Source organism: Pleurodeles waltl, chromosome 1_2 (assembly GCF_031143425.1).
Source record: "Pleurodeles waltl isolate 20211129_DDA chromosome 1_2, aPleWal1.hap1.20221129, whole genome shotgun sequence".
Lineage (NCBI taxonomy): Eukaryota > Metazoa > Chordata > Amphibia > Caudata > Salamandridae > Pleurodeles > Pleurodeles waltl.
The window spans coordinates 209590794-209608738 of NC_090437.1; positions in this window are offsets into that span (position 1 = coordinate 209590794).

Sequence of the window (17945 nt, forward strand, 5' to 3'; positions counted from 1 at the left end):
CCTCCAACATGTTGTGGAGGCCATTGATGGCACTCATATTGCATTGGTGCCACTACATGCCAGTGAACAAGTCTATCGAAGTGTGTGACTTGTGGCACTTATGTCTCGTTACAAAACAGGAGACTCAGCATATCCCAACTGTCCTTAGTTGTTAACACTGCTGAGGAATCCAACTACGTCAGGGGAAGTCCGTTTCAATGAGTCCCATGAAAGAACACAGTGTCTAGTCGGGCGGGCTTTGGGGGTCCTAAAGGCCAGATTTTGCTGGCTGGACAAGATTGGGGGAGCCCTCCTCCACTCACCCTGAACAGTGTGTCAATTCACTATAGCGTACTGTATGCTCCATAATATTGCCCTGTGGAGAAACATCCCTTATATCCCAGACGACGGGAGCCAGCAGTGCAACCTGGTAAAAATCCAAAAATGCCACATGAAGATGATAGTGGTGAACAAGAAGGAGCTGACTTGTGACAAGATCTAATCAACAGCTCATCTCATGAGTGTAAGTATGTCCTGAGATGTCCTGACTTTGAATGTACAATGAACTCTTGTTGTGATTATGTGAGGAGTATACTTTTTTAAACAGTTCTGAAGCTGAAGCTCTGATAAATACTGGCAAAGCATGTCTGATGAGGAAGCTTTTGACACAATAACTTTTAGGAGATATTGGTTTGTTTGTGTGAGATTTATGAAATGGACTGTGTTTTACAGACGTTTGCTATGTGAATTGTGTGATATATATGGTTTTATAACTATACTCCTTGTTTTTGCATTTGTTCACGTACCTTCACCTTGACCTCTTCATTAGGTCATTTCCAAGTTGTGACATTGGCAGCCATATGATGCTGTTCAGACATACGAAGTGGACATGGATTGTTCATGGGAATAAAGGTCACAGATTTCGGGTGTACAAACCCTGTGCCAAGACAGCTTCCACAATGATAGGATGGAAGTTTTGACGGCTCCATTGGACTTGATCCTTGTTGTGTGGTGGCCCTGATGCGTCATGCGTGTCATTATGTAGTCAGAAAATATGTAATCCTAGGCCGAAATCATGTTACTTTCCCTTCAGATTGGCTAAACACTCTTTTTGTATGAACTGTATGTAGCTGTTAATGTGTTTCATCAATGTAGGCCAAAATGCCTGTGGCACATCTCTGACAATTGTTTGTTTCATACCGCCAGATGCAGAAGCATTGGATTGTAATGACCCTGTAATCAGAAACTGTTGGACTGCCATCTGTCCGAGTCTTGCATTATATGATGTTGGATTCCTTTTGTGAGGTAGGTGATGTGGATTCAGTTGATGACATCAGCCAATTCGTGTTTGCCTATTGCACAGGACAATGTCTAATATATCCCTTCCTTCCATGGTCTGGAGGTCTGTCCCAGTAAACTTGATCATTATCCAGTATGATTCATGTATGATTTGCTAAGTTTCAGACATATTGACAGCCTATAAGCTAAACAATGTAGTACATTTTCTTCTTTGTCAAGATACTTGTATGTATGTGTATGTGTGGAATGGCTGTAATTCTGAGCTCGACACTGTGTACATGCAACATAGCCCTGCTTCCACAAGTAGCTTGTTTTTCATTGTATAGTTCAATTGTTCTTACATATCTACATTGCTAAATGTGAAATTTAAGATAGCAGACAATGAGTTTGCGACTTGTGAATTTATTACAGTGCTAAAGTTCAAAACAAACTTGTAGCAAAAAAGTAACATGAATAAAAAGTGAAGGAATCAATCATGGTGAATGAAATCATAGGAGTATATGCCACTCCACTGGAAGTCCAAAATCCATAGTACACCTTCCATCAGAAATGGAATGGGTTCATTATCAGTCTACAGAGTGAATGTGTGACACACAGTGGAGTTCATTAAGGATGAGGTTTCTTGCTGGCAGTGGTGAGTGTCTTGCCATCTGCACCTCCTTGATTTTTACATCTATGTCCTCGCTTGCGAGGACTGGGTGCTCAGCTGCTACAGATGCTCAGGGTGGATGGTTCTCTGGAAGGGCCTCCCTTCCTGTGTGTGTCTGCTGCAGATGTACTCTGACCTGATGTAGTTGGCCCACAGGAAGGGATGTATAATGGAGGAAAAGCCCTGCTCAGGGTTGTATGAATGTCCCTCAGCACTCCTGTCAGGGTGCCGATGTAGGAGTTAAGGGCCTCCATAGGTTGGTTCATGTCCTTCTGCAGGAGCTTGATTTCCAAGAGTTAGGTTACAACTTGCCCCATCACGCCTTGGGACTCATGATATACCCCAAGACTTGGCTGGGAGTATCCTGTTCATGAGTGCCCCCAGTGGCCTCATGCTGTTGGCCCAAAGCATCCCTCTCAATGACCCTACACTGACGAGCCTGTGCCCTTGGCATAGGTAGTCCTCTCCCACTAGTTTATGAACCCTCAGTGTCAGGATTGCCAATTTGCACCTCAGGATTCATGCCTGGGGGCAAATTGTTGTCTGTTTGTTGAAGCAACTTGGGTATGAGGTGTTGTTGTGGGCACAGTAAGAGTCTCTATTGCCAGCTGGCCAGGCTGCTCAGATGTGCCAGGACTGTCATCCATGCCCACATGTCCAGAAGAGTCGTCATCAAGGAGGAGTTTTTCCAGAGGTGGTTTGAGTGTCTGGTTGGTGGATGATGTTGGTCTAGCTGCTATGCCTGCTTGACCTGTTGAGAAATAGAGTACGCTATTGGTTGAAGTGTGGAATCCTCATCCAAAGGTTTTTGTGGCTGTAAGTAGAACACTCTTTAGTTGTAGGTTTGCTGATTATGCTATGTTACCTTGGTATTGACGTTGTTGACATGACATGTGTAAAGCTTGCAGAAACTGATAGACTCAAGCAACTCATTAGATCTGGTAATCAGTTGTACTTTAGATGAGGGAATGAACATGAATTCTTAGAAATAGCTAAACCAACAGAATGGAGAGGAGATGTGTATTTGACCATTCCCGGGCCCAGTTGTGTGAGATACTGGTGAACACACACTTTGTTGTATATGCAGCTGTAGCATTCATATAAGTAGTGCTGAGTCAATAAGTTAACTGCTACAACCAATCTGATGAAGATGGTTAATGCCTTAGGACTACTTGATGTACACACTTGGTAAGGTGATCTTCCTGTTCTCAATAGTTTCATTTTGGGTACCAGGACAAGAGTAAGCTAGGTAAACAGACTTGGTTCTAAGTTGGGCATGATATGTAGATTAACTCCCAGGGGAGGATACACCATTTGAGAGTTGGCACACTGATGTATTTGGACAAGTGCAGGAAGGCCTGTTGGTTAGTGGTACAGCACTAGGACCTCATGGTAGTTGTAATCATGTCACTTGCTGCCTCCCACACTACACAAGCGCTAAACACCCAGGGGAGGGTAGATAATTTGAGAGTTAGCATATACCATGGGTCCTGTGATGATCTTTTAATGTTGAATCACTTACAGACCCCATTCCACCATATGGCATGGAATGGGGATTGATACATGTGATGTTATGTAGAACAATACACATTGGCAAGCTTACAAATCTGCAATACAGGGTATTGCATGTTGGGAAAGTAGATGAACAACACAGTGGCAAAAGGTGAAATGTGAGCATGCAGGACACAGATGATTTGTGACAGTTTTTGTGTTATACCTTACCAGACTCCACTCCCCCAGCAATTCCTGTCAGGCTCCAATGATTTAGGACGGCCAAGACCTTCTTCTCCCAGAGAAAGATTGGTAATGGGGCACTGGAAGGACCTTCACCAGTCTTAATGGCCTCTATGTGTTGCGTGAAGGCCAGGGAATGCACCTTCCCCCTCAGGTTGTTCCACTTATTCCTAATGTCCTCCTTTGTGTGCAGGGTAGTGCCTACAGCATTCACTCTGTTGACTATCCTCTGCCACATTTCCATTTTCCCACTGAGAGTAGTATGCTGGACATGGGCTCCAAACAATTGTGCCTCTACTCTTATGATTTCATCCACCATGACTCTCAATTCATCTTGAAAACAACAGGGATTTTTGGACTGTGACATGGGTGTAAAATGAAGTGGATAGCAAGGACTTACTTAAAAAAGTGATATAGGGAGTAAATGACCAAAAGTGTGTGTAAGGTGTTGAATGGGATGATGAAAAAAGGGATGCCTCATCTGTCAATAATATTTAAAACAGTGGACTCTGGACTTTTTCTTGCAGTGGAGAGGCAATGGATCATAGTCTGGGAATGGGTGTGTTTTATATTGTGTATAGCAGGTGAGTCCACTTGGTCAATGTACAACAGCGGTGTTGTTTTTTAATCCATCCAAAGGGCACTTGCCAGTTGCTTTGCTGAATTTGTATCATGGCGGCTGACCTCTGTCACCTGAACGAGGCGACTGCATCATTGAATCTTTTTTTGTAATTGGCTCAGAGGTTCCAAGTAGCCGTGACAGGGATGAAGAGAGCACCACCAAGAATTCAGATGGGCAGACATTTGTTTTGGTGGTTTCTGGTTCAGCCTACATACATCGTAATACAGTGGTCCTGAGAGCTCCAGGCCATTGGTCTTTTTGGGACCACCACCTTGGCGGTCCGGTGGTCTGACAGCCAAACTCACAATCTATCCATAAGTGACATGGGTTACACCAACAACCAAATAAATGCATTGACAAAAATGTGAATTGGAAATTTACCAAATATTGTTCTAATGCATGCTGTGGAATGGACACTACAAAATGATGTTGTAGTTCATGTAAGAGAACAAAACCACCACTAAATGGGACATAAACAGAAGCAAGGGAGGTTTTGCAGGATATAATAGAGACAAACACTAGCTCCCAGGAACCCACAACCAAAGTCCTAAAAGATATAGCTCCATCCCAACAACACATTAGCATCATGTTTTTACGCTAATGTGGCGTTAGATGACCAAAAACGCTGCGCCATATTTACAAAGTGGTGCAATGCTTGCATTACGCCACTTTGTAACCCCTTGTACCTCATTATGCCTGTGCCAGACATAATGTATGCAAGGGGGGGCGTTCCCTGATTAGGGGGGCGGAAAAATGGCACAAAGAAATCTAAGAGATTTCTTTGTGTCATTTTTATTGGAGTTTTTAGAGCAGGCATTAAAAGGAGGCTCCCATTGTTTTCAATGAGCCTCTGGGTGCTTTGCAGGATAAGCATCAACATTTTTTATGCTAATCCTGCAAAGCGCCGAACTAGTGTAAAAAATTCTGACGCTAGTTCCATAACTACCGCCATGGTGAGCTGTGTATTAAATATGGCGCACACATGGTGGTATTAAAGGGGCGCTAAGAGGCGCAAGAAAAATGGTGCTGCACTAAGTGCAGCGACACTTCTCATAAATCTGCTCCATACAGCTTAAAGTTCCCAAACACATAATAGGTCAACTATCACCAATACCCACTTTAAAAAGCTTAGTTGCATCAACTAAAAATGCCACTACTTATACTCCTCTTGCCTCTAGAAGGTATCAGGATGTGTAAATACCTGAACATTTAACAGTGACACATAATCAGGAATCCTTCCATTTATATGACAGCCTAAACAATGATAAATGAATCCTAACATTCTCTATAGCAGGGAAATTACTAAAACTAGCCCAGTGTCAAACATGGATGATGGATGCGGCCTTCATAATTTGTCCCAAATCATTTACTTGGATATACACCATACATGATGAATATCAAAACACAAATATCCCTTTTGTCTATGACTTACTACCAAAGAAAGGAAGCAGTTCTCACGACAAACTCTTAAGCTGCATGAAATAAAAAAACTACTACCCACAAAAAATAATCACAGACTTCGAATAGGCCATGAATCAAACAATTGTAAAAATGTTCCCCGCACAACCATACAAGGCTTTTACTGCTGTTTTAATCAAAGCTTATGGAGATACCTCTATCAATCTGCACTAAGAGTAGAATATGCTACAAACCGACAATTTGCCTTCAAAATGATAGCACTAGCATATTTCCCTGTCACAAAGGTAGCTAACCACTACAATGTACTGATAGAAATCCCTTTCTAACAATAAAACAAAGACAAACTAAGATCCCTAATGGATTAAGTCAAAGACTCTTGGGCTGGCAGACTGCATCGCTACGGACAAAGACACCAACCCAAATTCCAAATATCACGATGGAAAGTCTATGATAGCATCTTGACAAGAGGAGCTAAAACAAACAATGCAGTGGAAGTATGTACAATGCCTTCCAATCAACAAAGGCAGAATCCAACCTACAATCTATAAATGTTTAGACTCATTGCAAAACAGAGCAACACAACAAACAATTACGAATGGAGAAATCTGCAACCCAAATAGCTCCCAAACTTAGAAAAAGAAAACAAAAGAATGTATCAGATGCTACAATGCAAAGTCAAAATTTCCATGACCAACAAATAAATAGATTACTTAGAAGTAGCAGCAAAAGCAAATTATAAAATAAATAAAAACCTATAAAAGTCCCAAATAATTTCACAAAATCTAAACCAACATGACAAATATTTTTTTATATAAATTATAAGAATAATATTTTATTGCATCAGTCTAAACATTAAATAAAACTACACTATTAAATAAGACTGAGATAAAATACGATGTAACTTATTCACACAAAAAATTTACACCACACCAATTAAAAACTTTAAAGAACAAACTCAATCCATCTCATTCTATTAATACACATTAACCATATATTTCCATAGAACAATCAGATAATATTTACACAAACAATAAAATATAACATTTCTCACTGAAGAAAAATAAATATGACTTACTGTTCTGTAGTTAAAGATCTTCGTCTGGATCCACACAGTCAAAAATATTAATCTACAAATAATGGAAAACATATTTTCCAAAAAGACCAGAAAAATGCAAAAACAAAACAAAAACAATAGACATCCCTCAAAACAATCAAAAGTAATTAGGAACCATAAAAAAACAGAAAAAATGTTTAAAAAATAATTGTTCTGAGAAACCCCAAAAAAGGAAATCACAGTTTAAAAGATTGGTTTATTATTAACCCAAACTGATTTCCCTAAAAAAAGGTAACTAACAATGCCTATAGGACACATTTGTTGACAACTACAGTAGATTACACTAGAAAACACACCCCCAAACACATTTTTTTCCCAGCAATTCTTTAACATTAAACTTAAACAAATTAGTATCATAACACTATGTAAGATAATACGATGATGCATTACTAAAACAGTGTACAAAAACCCTAAACAACACACTAGCAAAATATACTACTATTTACGCAACTAAATTTGCCGAACACCCACAAACAAGACTATAAGTAATCTTTAGACCTTCCCCTAAACCCCCCTACCCTCAAAGCCCTTAAAAAAAATGTTTAGCTGGGACTTACCTGTTCCAACGAAAAGCAGCAATCTACTGTGACCAGGATTGCAGAAAGGAGACTTAAAATGTCACAAGTACTACAAAGACAGAAGGTAGTGGTAAAAAAATGACCATTAAATGAAACTAATAAAAGACTATGGGGGTCATTCTGACTCCCGCCGGCCGCGGTAACTGCGGTGCCGGCGGGAGCCGCCAGAATACCGCTGCGCGGTCAGAAGACCGCCACGGTTATTCTGTGTTTCCCGCTGGGCGGGCGGCCGACCGCCAGAAGGCCGCCCGCCCGCCCAGCGGGAAACCCCTTTCCACGAGGATGCCGGCTCCGAATGGAGCCGGCGGAGTGGAAAGGGTGCGACGGGTGCAGTTGCACCCGTCGCGAATTTCAGTGTCTGCTATGCAGACTCTGAAATTCCCAGTGGGGCCCTGTTACGGGGGCCCCTGCAGTGCCCATGCCATTGGCATGGGCACTGCAGGGGCCCCCAGGGGCCCCACGACACCCCATACCGCCATCCTGTTGGCCGCCAGAAACAGGATGGCGGTATGGGGGTCGGAATCCCCATGGCGCCGGTTTTCCGTGTCTGACCGCGGCGGTATGCCCAAGGGAGCACCGCCAGCCTGTTGGCGGTGCTCCCGCTGTCCCCGGCCCTGGCGGTGAAGGACCGCCAGGGTCGGAATCAGCCCCTATGTTCTGAAAGAAAGAAATGTTAACAAATATTAAACACGGAAAACATGTCAAACAATGTTGTAAGAATATTGTAAGGAATACATTTGAGAATAATATAAAATATATAGAATTGTTCAATATATACAGAAAAAACATATGTTAAAATGACTTTGAGAATATGTAATATTTTTATAACTGTTAAAACTGGTACACAATGGAAAAACAATTGAAAATATTAAAAATACCATACTATTTCAATGTGATTTACATCACTTATGTAATGAAAAAAATGTATTAAAAATGTTTCATTTATCGATATGTAAATGTTTTTTAAGTTAAAATATATATGTTTGAAAATGTAACTTTACACATTAAAAAACTTTGAAAACATAAATACAATTGGAAAAATGTGTCACATTTCTTTATTCTCTAATCATGTGTGTGTAATAATATTATTTATTATGAACATATAACTATTTTTTATTATATTTCTAAGCGCCAAGAGTGCTAAATAAATAGAAGAAGCTATTTCTACTACATGCAAATAGAATTTAAAAAAAATATTTTGCATTAAAATTATAAAATTAAATAATCACACTCCAACATAAACCATTTTTTAAAAATGTTGGACACTAAAGTGATGTCATTTAGTATTCCTACTACAATCTGAACCAATTAGGGAACGTGTTGGACACTAAAATGTTGACATTTAGGCCCATATTTATACTTTTTTAGCGCCGCATTCGCGTCATTTTTTGACGCAAAAACGGCGCAAACTTGTTAAATACAATTGTATTTTGTAAATTTGCGCCACTTTTTGCGTCAAAAAGCATAGCAAAAGCGGCGCTAAAACAGTATAAATATGGGCCTTACTATTCCCACCCCAATTTCTAATCACCAATTTAACCAAGTAGATTTTAAGAAAATATCATGATTATTCCATGCACTGATTATTCCCATGCATATTACATGACATATAACATTTGAAATCATAGCATTTATAACAACACTTATGACATCTGAAATTATATCATTTCTGGGGAACAAAGTGCATAGTAAAGTGGTGAGTTAATCTAGTGTGGTGAATGAGGTGACAAGACTGTGTATAGAGGTATAGTAATTTGAAGGTGGGGCATACATTACAAATTGGAGTTGTATATGGTGGTGGTGAAATATACATTTTTGCTATAACTGGTGGTGCATATATTATTATTTAAAATATTACCATAGCTTTAGAATTTTTAATGTTTGTGTAGTTTGTGCTTGTAATAACAAATAAAGTGTTCCTAACTATAACTAAGCTTAAGCCATCAATTTTTTCATTGAATTTCACTGGTTTTTATATTTTTAATAAAAAAAGTGTTTCAAATCATAGAGAAGGGCGTCATTGAGTGGAGCATCGTTAAGTGAAGGGTAATAGAGTATAGTGGAAGAGAAGTCACAGACTGTAGTGTCGTACAGTGAAATATCATACACTGGAGTTTAGTAGAATGGAGTGAAGCACAGTGAAATAGTGTAGAGTGGAGTGGCAAAGAGCAAGGTAGAATCAGGTGTAGCAGAGTCAAATATCATACACTAGAGTGGCATGGAGTTTAATGGCATAGAATGGAGTGGCATACCATGAAATAAAAAAGAGTGGAGTGGCATAAAGTAGAGAATGCAGAGTTGAGTTGCATAAATTTGAATAGAATAGAGGTGAGTGGCATAGAATGGAATAGTGCACAGTGGAGTGGTGTATAGTAGGCCTGTGGAGTGACGATGCCAATATAGTGTTGCTCACGAGCACTAGTGCATCTCGAGTAGATTCTCTACTCTGGACATAGCTGAATTTACTTAGAAAGTAATTTTTGAGGGCATTTTCTTCTCAAATGGACCGTTCATGTTTTTAAGTTTGAGAAGCCTCTTTTTCCCAACAGGGATGAAGTTCCCCAGTGACTCCAACTTCTTGTTCCTTTCCAACAGGCTCCTCCCAGTGCTTTGTCTACCTCCTGGCCATTTCCACTTAGATTTAGAGGTAGAGGGATCACTTTCTTTGTCTGCTGGATATATGCCATTGGGTTTAAGGACTATGGGCCTGATTATGAGTTCAGTGGATGGGATGACCAATCCGCCGAACTTCCTATGGGGAGGTTGCAACCATACTGGCTACTTCCCTGCAGGTCCTATTATGACTTTCCTGCTGAGCTGATTGTCAGCCCAGCAGGAAAGTGGCAGCAGCATTGTTGCCGGCTCATAATTGAGCCGGTGTTAATTCTGCCAACTGCAGGGGGAACCAGCACCCTTGCAATGTCCCTTGCAATGCTCTCCTGTGGCCCCCTGCACCTGTTCTCCACCAGCCTTGTCATGACAGTGAAACTGCCATGAAAAGGCTGGCAGAGAACCAAGTTGTAATAAGCAGGGCAGTGCATCAATCCAGGCAGGGGCAGCAGTACCCTGGTGGTAGGTCTGCCAGGGTTGTAATGTGGCGGGTGGCTGCCACAGCAGCGGCAGTCCTGATGGCGGTCTAATGACTACCAGACTCGTAATCAGGCCCTATGTATTTGTGACATCACACACTTAAGTTCAACAACTATTGAATAAGGGTGTTGTTTGTTTGATAGAGCATGCACCAGTATTTCTTTGTACTTTTGTTCAATTTTTACATTTCATTGTGGTGGATGGCCTGGAGTTGAAGTAGGGAGGTAGTTATTGTTTTGCATTCATTTTCCACATTTTGTAAAGGAAGAAAGTTGCACAGTTCAGTACCTTTTCTGTAATGTTACATTTGCAATATTCATTTTTTTACCATGTAGCCTAGTTTTCCAATGGGCCATCCAGCCAGTAGGCCAAATATTAGTAATTAGTCATGTTTCTGTGGTATATGTTTTTTTTTTTTAAATCATTTAGGCCAAGGATGGCATTATATTAAAAATGTTGGCTCTTGTTTGTAATTCATGTTTTTCCTTGCAAAAAAGTATATATTGGTATTAAATAATTAATGGTAGTGTTTTCTTCAGTGGTACCATTCCTCCTTTTTTCTGGCCAGTGTGTGTGAGTATGTTTGTCACCAGCCACCATTTGTTTTTCTTCTCCATGCCATGTGGTCATGGGCCATTTTGTGTAGTCTGTGTCCAGAGGCCTGAATGTGTTTTTTGTTCTCCATGCCTCCTTGCTCATTGTTTTTGTTTCACCATGTGACCAGTGGGCATTGTGTGCACCCAGCCAGTGTGTTTTGTGCTATATGTGTTCTTTGTAATCAAAATGCCTCCCTGTCTGCTGCTGTTGTTTGACCATGTGGCTGGTGGCCATTTTGTACATCCAGCCTCTGTGTTTTAGGCCTGCATGCATTCTTTGTTCCCCATGCCTTCTTGTTTGCTGTTGCTGTTTGACCACGTGGCTGGTAGCCATTTTATGCATTCTTCCAGTGTGTTTTTGCCATAGGCTTGCATGTGTTCTTGTTCCCCATGCTTCCTTCCTTGCTCACAGTTGTTGCTTGACCATGTGGCTGGTTGCCATTTTGTACATCCAATCAGTGTGCTTTTGCCATACGCTTGCATGTGTTCTTTGTTCCCCATGCCTCCTTGCTTAATATTGTTGTTGGTATGACCATGTGGCCAGCAGCCAAGTTGTGAATATGATTATGATGAACTGTGCTTTATTCATGCATTTTATTGCATTTCTCATTCACAACTCCTTGCTTCATATTAGATTTCTCATACTCCTATGCAAACATTAGCAAATATTTATCTTTTTGTATTTTAATTGTTTTCTATGTTTTATTTTACAGTTTTATTTTAAATTAATTATTTACATTGTTATTTCAGATTTATTTTTTTCATTGTTATTATATTTGGATTTTTGTTTTTTCTATTCTTTTTGTTCAGTTTGCCTTGATCCATCCATTTACCAAATGTGCACAGCTGCACAACAGCATTACTTTTTTAGGGATAATTCCATTTCCTCCTGGATACCCTGACTGCCATAGAGAAGATGCACTGCAGACACATCAGCATCATTAATTTTTTTATTGATTATTTAATTTTCCCCTGGACTACCATGCCTGCCTAGGTGCACACTAACCTTCATTTTTTTTAAGGATTATTCAATTTACCTATGCACCTTCCTGAGTGCCACATGTGTCTCCTTTAGAATAGATATCAAGAAATCAAAGAGCTATATCTGTATTGTATTATCCTGATTAGAAATTTACTTTTATGGCATGGTGGTGTGGCTTGACTTTAAAATGGATGGATAAATTATTACCTAAGTAACCAACCACACTAAATTATAACGTCTTTCTCTGTATTAACCCCTTTGCTGCCAGGCGTTCTCCCCTCCTCTGCCGAGCCTTTTTTTGGCTATTTGTATTCGTCTACATGAGCTATCCACTCCAAATTTGTGTCCTTTTTTCCAACATCCTAGGGATTCTATAGATACCCAGAGTTTGTGGATTCCCCTGGAGGAGACCAAGAAATTAGCCAAAATACAGCACAAAGTTTTTTTTTAAAAAAGAAAATGGGAAAAAAGGGCTGCAGAAGAAGGCTTGTGTTTTTTTCCCTGAAAATTGCATCAACAAATGGTTTGCAGTGCTAAAATCACCATCTTCCCAGCTTTCATGAACAGGCACCCTTAAATCAGAAAACCACATTTTTCCAACACAATTTTGGCATTTTACTGGGACATACACAATTTTTGCTATTTTTTCTGCTTTTAGCCTCCTTCCAGTTACTTACAGAAATGGGTATGAAACCAATGCTGGATCCCAGACAGCTAAACATTTCTGAAAAGTAGACAAGATTCTGAATTCAGTAAGGGGTAATTTGTGTAGATCCTACAAGTGTTTCCAACAGAAAATAACAGCTGAAATAAAAAAAATATTGAAATTGAGGTGAAAAAAACAGCCATTTTTCTACATGTTTTACTCTGTAACTCTTTCCTGCAATGTCATATTTTCAAAAGCAATATACCGTTACGTCTGCTAGACCTTTCTGGTTGCAGGAATATATAGGGCTTGTAAGTTCATCAAGAACTCTAGGTACCCACCTCAAACCATTTGAGGAACTGAGTGCGGAATTTGCGCTGGAAAAAATAGACTTTTTTAAATTTTTACAGATTAGAGCCTTTTTACTAACTAGTATGACCCAAGGTTGGCACACGGATAAGATTAAGCTAATGGAAGTCTCACGACACCCCACTAGCTGCGGTATTAAAAACCTGTATCCACTGCTCTTAAATTCTATACAAGATGACTTGGCGACATTGGTTAAAAAATGGGAAGCACGGGTTGGAGCTAAAGAGACAGAGGTTTGTGAGTCTATGGAAATGGCACGGACTGTTTTAGTGTCTGCTGGCCCGCAAGCTCAACATTTTATGGTATTGTATAATTTATATTATACACCTGCTAAGATTGCGAGCTGGGGCAAAACGGCGGGAATTATGTGTCCACGATGCGGTTGCCCGAAAGCAGATCTCTGTCATATGTTCTTTCAGTGTGTAAAACTGGGAAGTCTGATTACTGGGATATCCGATATATTGAAGAAAATCTTGAAACAGTCTATCTATCTGACACCTCAAATGGTTTTACTGGGAGTTGATCATTCAGTCTGCAATAGTCGAGATAGATACTTTCTGTTCATAGCAATGTCAGTATTTCGTAACTGCATAGCATCTCTGTGGCGTGATGTTGATCCCCCACGGTTCAATCAATGGTTTTCACAACTCTTATCTATGTATCACCTGGAAAATAGCCTGTATGAACTAAAAGGAGCAGCGGTCTGTAAAAGATTCACTAGAGCTTGGGCACCTCTCTCCGTATGGCTCTTGGGCCCCGAGAAGGTGCCGACTATATAAGTAAATTTATGAGATTCTTAAGAGTAGAAACTATTATCATTGACTCTTGTTTAGAATGTTTGCTTCACCTGTACGACAATATTGATGTATTTATGCTTCTTTTTTTTTTTTCCTCTTTATTATTGCAAACATGTAACCCGCTGCGTGTCCTTAAAAAAAAAAAAAAAAAAAAAAAAAAAAAGAACTCTAGTTACCCACCTTGCAACGGGTTTTCATTGTATACTGGGCATACAGCAATCAATTTGGTGAAATATAAAAAGTGAGAAATAGGTACCAAGAAAACCTTTGTATTTTCAAAATGGGCACAAGATAAGGTGTTGAATAGCATAGGTGCATTTCACTTTTGTAAAAGCAGCCATTACAAAACCGTATAATGCTTTGTTATTGCCATGTACAACAGTAGTTTTGTGAAATTTCGTGAAACTACTGCGATTTACTGGTGGCACGGATATCCCTGAGTTTAGTGTCTTATAAAGCCAAAGTGGCTAATCGTATTTTCATGAGACCCCAAAAAAGATCCTTTTCACACCATAAACTATAAAAACTCCATTGAAAATGCATTGGGGAAAAATTAGAGTTTGGCCCCCCCATATCTTTTATTTGCTCCTTCTTGATGAATCACCACAAAACTTTCCATCATCATCTGGCAATGTGGAATAAGCAGTAAGTCTGCAAAGATTTGTGGAGAAACTGCTTCATTCCTTCTGATGTACTTATAATACAGTAGTACAGTATATTTCCACTTAAAACCTAGAACACAGTGTGGTCTGAACAATATGTCTACCTTTTAATGTTATAAGAACCTTCATTCCCTGACCATATACTGTTTTATTATCATGATGTACTGTGGTATACTGTGAGGTTTCCATGGTATAGTGTGGCCCAATATATAACTGTTTTGTACTTTATAACTTTAACATTACAGAACCAATTTGGATCTACTACCAAAAAGGACCCTTTCCACACCATAATCTAAATTCATGTAAACTTTAATCTACACCAGTTCAGCCATTTTCTTGCTAGGTCTCTGAAGTAATTCGGATGCAGGAAACCAGGAAACAGTAATCCGTATTTATTGAAGAATAATTCTCAACTCAGAAAAGGAAACTCCAGCCACTCCTGCTCTGCTCCTTCTCCAACTGTCCTGACCAACATTCTAAACAGTCCCATTGATGGAGCAGGGGCGGCCGGAAGAAACCAAGTAACATGTTACAAATAAACAAAGAGTAAAACAATGAACTACAATTACACAAGTAATATGATACATTTTAAATACATGAAAGTTATTTTTTCCTTACTTATTCTTAACACAATACCACACCACCTTCCTCTTCCAGAAAAGTAAAAATATATCCATCTACATTACTTGACTTTGACAATTCTATTGAGATTCCACACACGACCATCATCTAATTTAACAGCACCACTGTAAACTTCAACAACCTTAAAAACTCTACTAAAGTGAGATTGCCCTCCTGTAATTTTCCCAGGTAACTTGACCTTTACAAAATCACCCACCTCAAAATGTAACTCTTTTACAGATTTCCTCAAATCATACACTTGTTTTCTTTTCTCCTGACACGACAAATGTTTGCTCCTTGCTGAATCTCTCCTACCTTCATAATTGAGTTGCTCCTTAGTATAAACTTTAACCCACGGAGGATACACCATAGTATGTGGTATACGTTTCTTGAACATGACAAAAGGGGATTGGCCAGTGCTAGTGTGTGGAGTGAACCTATATTCCTCCACCTTCTTCTTAATCATGAATTCCCAATCACACCCTAATTGATTTGCCAATTGAATGGTCTCCTTTAATGTCCTGTTGAAACGTTCCACCATCCCATTTGTCTCAGGATGGTACAAGGCACTCTTTCTATGCAAAATCCCTCTTTTACTCAAAAACTCACGCATAAGTTTAGATGTGAATTGAACCCCATTATCAGTCAAAATGGACCTGGGATTACCTTCTTTACTAAAAACATCTGTGAGAAATTCTACCACAGTCAAAGAGGACACTTCTGAAGAGATCATGATCTCTGGCCACCTAGAAAGCTCATCCATAAGAACTACAACAAATTTTGAATGTGATTTATAGTTCAATGGTCCTAAGATATCAATAGATACTGAGTCCCACACTTCGTTAGGAGCTTTCTTGAGTATCATAGGTTGAGTTCTAACTTTCAACGACTTATCTGCAACATTACACTCCACACAATCACGTACTTTTCTTTCAATATTTACGTCCATACCCGGCCACCAGTATACTCCTCTCAGTCTTTCTTTAGTTTTACAAATCCCATGATGACCACTATGGGCAAAATCCATGATGCGCTCACGCAAGTTACACGGAGGAATTAACCTTTCTCCTCTCAATACTATCCCATTCTGAATGGACAATTCATGCCAAATTTTACTATAATTCTCACTCATATTCTCATTTTTTTTTAAGGCCCGTCCATCCAAAAGTAAATCTCTGACACGGGAAAGATTTACATCATCCTTCATTCCTTGTAACCATTCATCCTCTGTAACACACCCGTCAGTGACAGCACATACCTTAACATCCTCGTCAACCCACCAGGAATCATCAGAGTCATAACCATCCCAATCAACATTCTTCATTCTAGATAAACAGTCCGCTGCTTTGTTTTCACACCCCGGAACATACCTCACCTCAAAATGGTAATCCTGTAATCCAACAATCCACTTACAAATTCGACCCGAAACATTATCCAACCCCTTTTTCTCAAAGATCTCACGTAGAGGTTTGTGATCAGTGCATACTTCAAACTTGACTCCCCACAGAAATTGTTTAAATTTTCTTACAGCCCAGAAAATTGCTAATGCCTCTTTTTCGATAGTCGAATATTTACACTCCGCACCACGTAAACTACGAGACGCAAATGCAATTGTATTAACTTTGTCCTCATTAAACTGTCTTAAAACACATCCTAATCCTTTCTCAGATGCATCCGTGGTAATTGAGCAAGGTAGACCTGGTTGAAAACTATTAAGAAATTGAGCTGAAGACAAACCCATCTTTAAATCTTCAAATTCCCTCTGACACTCAGAATCCCAGTTAAATTCAGATCGGTTCTTAAGTAAACTCCTAATAGCACAAGTTCTTTTAGCCAAATCAGGAATGAACTTAGCATAAAATTCCACCATACCCAAAAAGGACTGTACATCAGATTTACTTTCAGGTGCTGCTAGCTTTATAATGGTATGAACTAACTCCTCTTTAGGCTTTACTCCTTCCGCAGAAATTATGTGACCAAGATAGGAGATTTCTGTTCTAAAAAACTTACACTTCTCTTTTTTTAAAGTTATCCCCTTGTCTCGGAAAATGTTAAGCACACTCCTGACAGATGTTCTATGCTGTTCAAAAGTATCTGAAAAAACAAGAACATCGTCCTGAAAAAATTTCACAAAAGGCAAATCACCTAATAACCCATTCATCAGTCTTTGAAAGACGGATGCCGCCGAACATAACCCAAAGGGCATCCTGTTGAATTTAAAAACACCAAAAGGAGTGATAAATGAAGTCAACAATTTAGATTCTTCGCACAGTGAAACTTGATGATGAGCTGAGCTGAGATCCAAAGTAGTGAAGAAACGGGCATTGCCCAAAGAACTTATCATTTCTGTAATGTTAGGTAAGGGAAATCTGTCCTCAACTATTTCTTTATTCAAATTTCGCAAGTCTATGCAAAGCCTAATATCTCCGTTGGCTTTAGAAGCAACTACAATTGGGGCAACCCATTCTGCAGCTTCCACCTTCTCAATAATATTTTCCAATTCTAGTCTCTGAAGTTCCACCTTAACTTTGTCTCTTAAACTAAAAGGTATGTTCCTAACCTTACATGCTATAGGAATAGCTTCTTTTTTCAACACAATGCGGTGCTTGTATCCTTTTACACACCCAATCTTACAGGAAAAAACATCAGGAAATTCATTCATAAGATCATCACTACCAGAGCAGACCTTTTGAACCTGAACTTGTGGAACTGCATTAGGATTCAATACAATATTAAGTAATTTCTGATGAGGCCAACCCAAAATGGTATTTCCTACTATGGGAACATA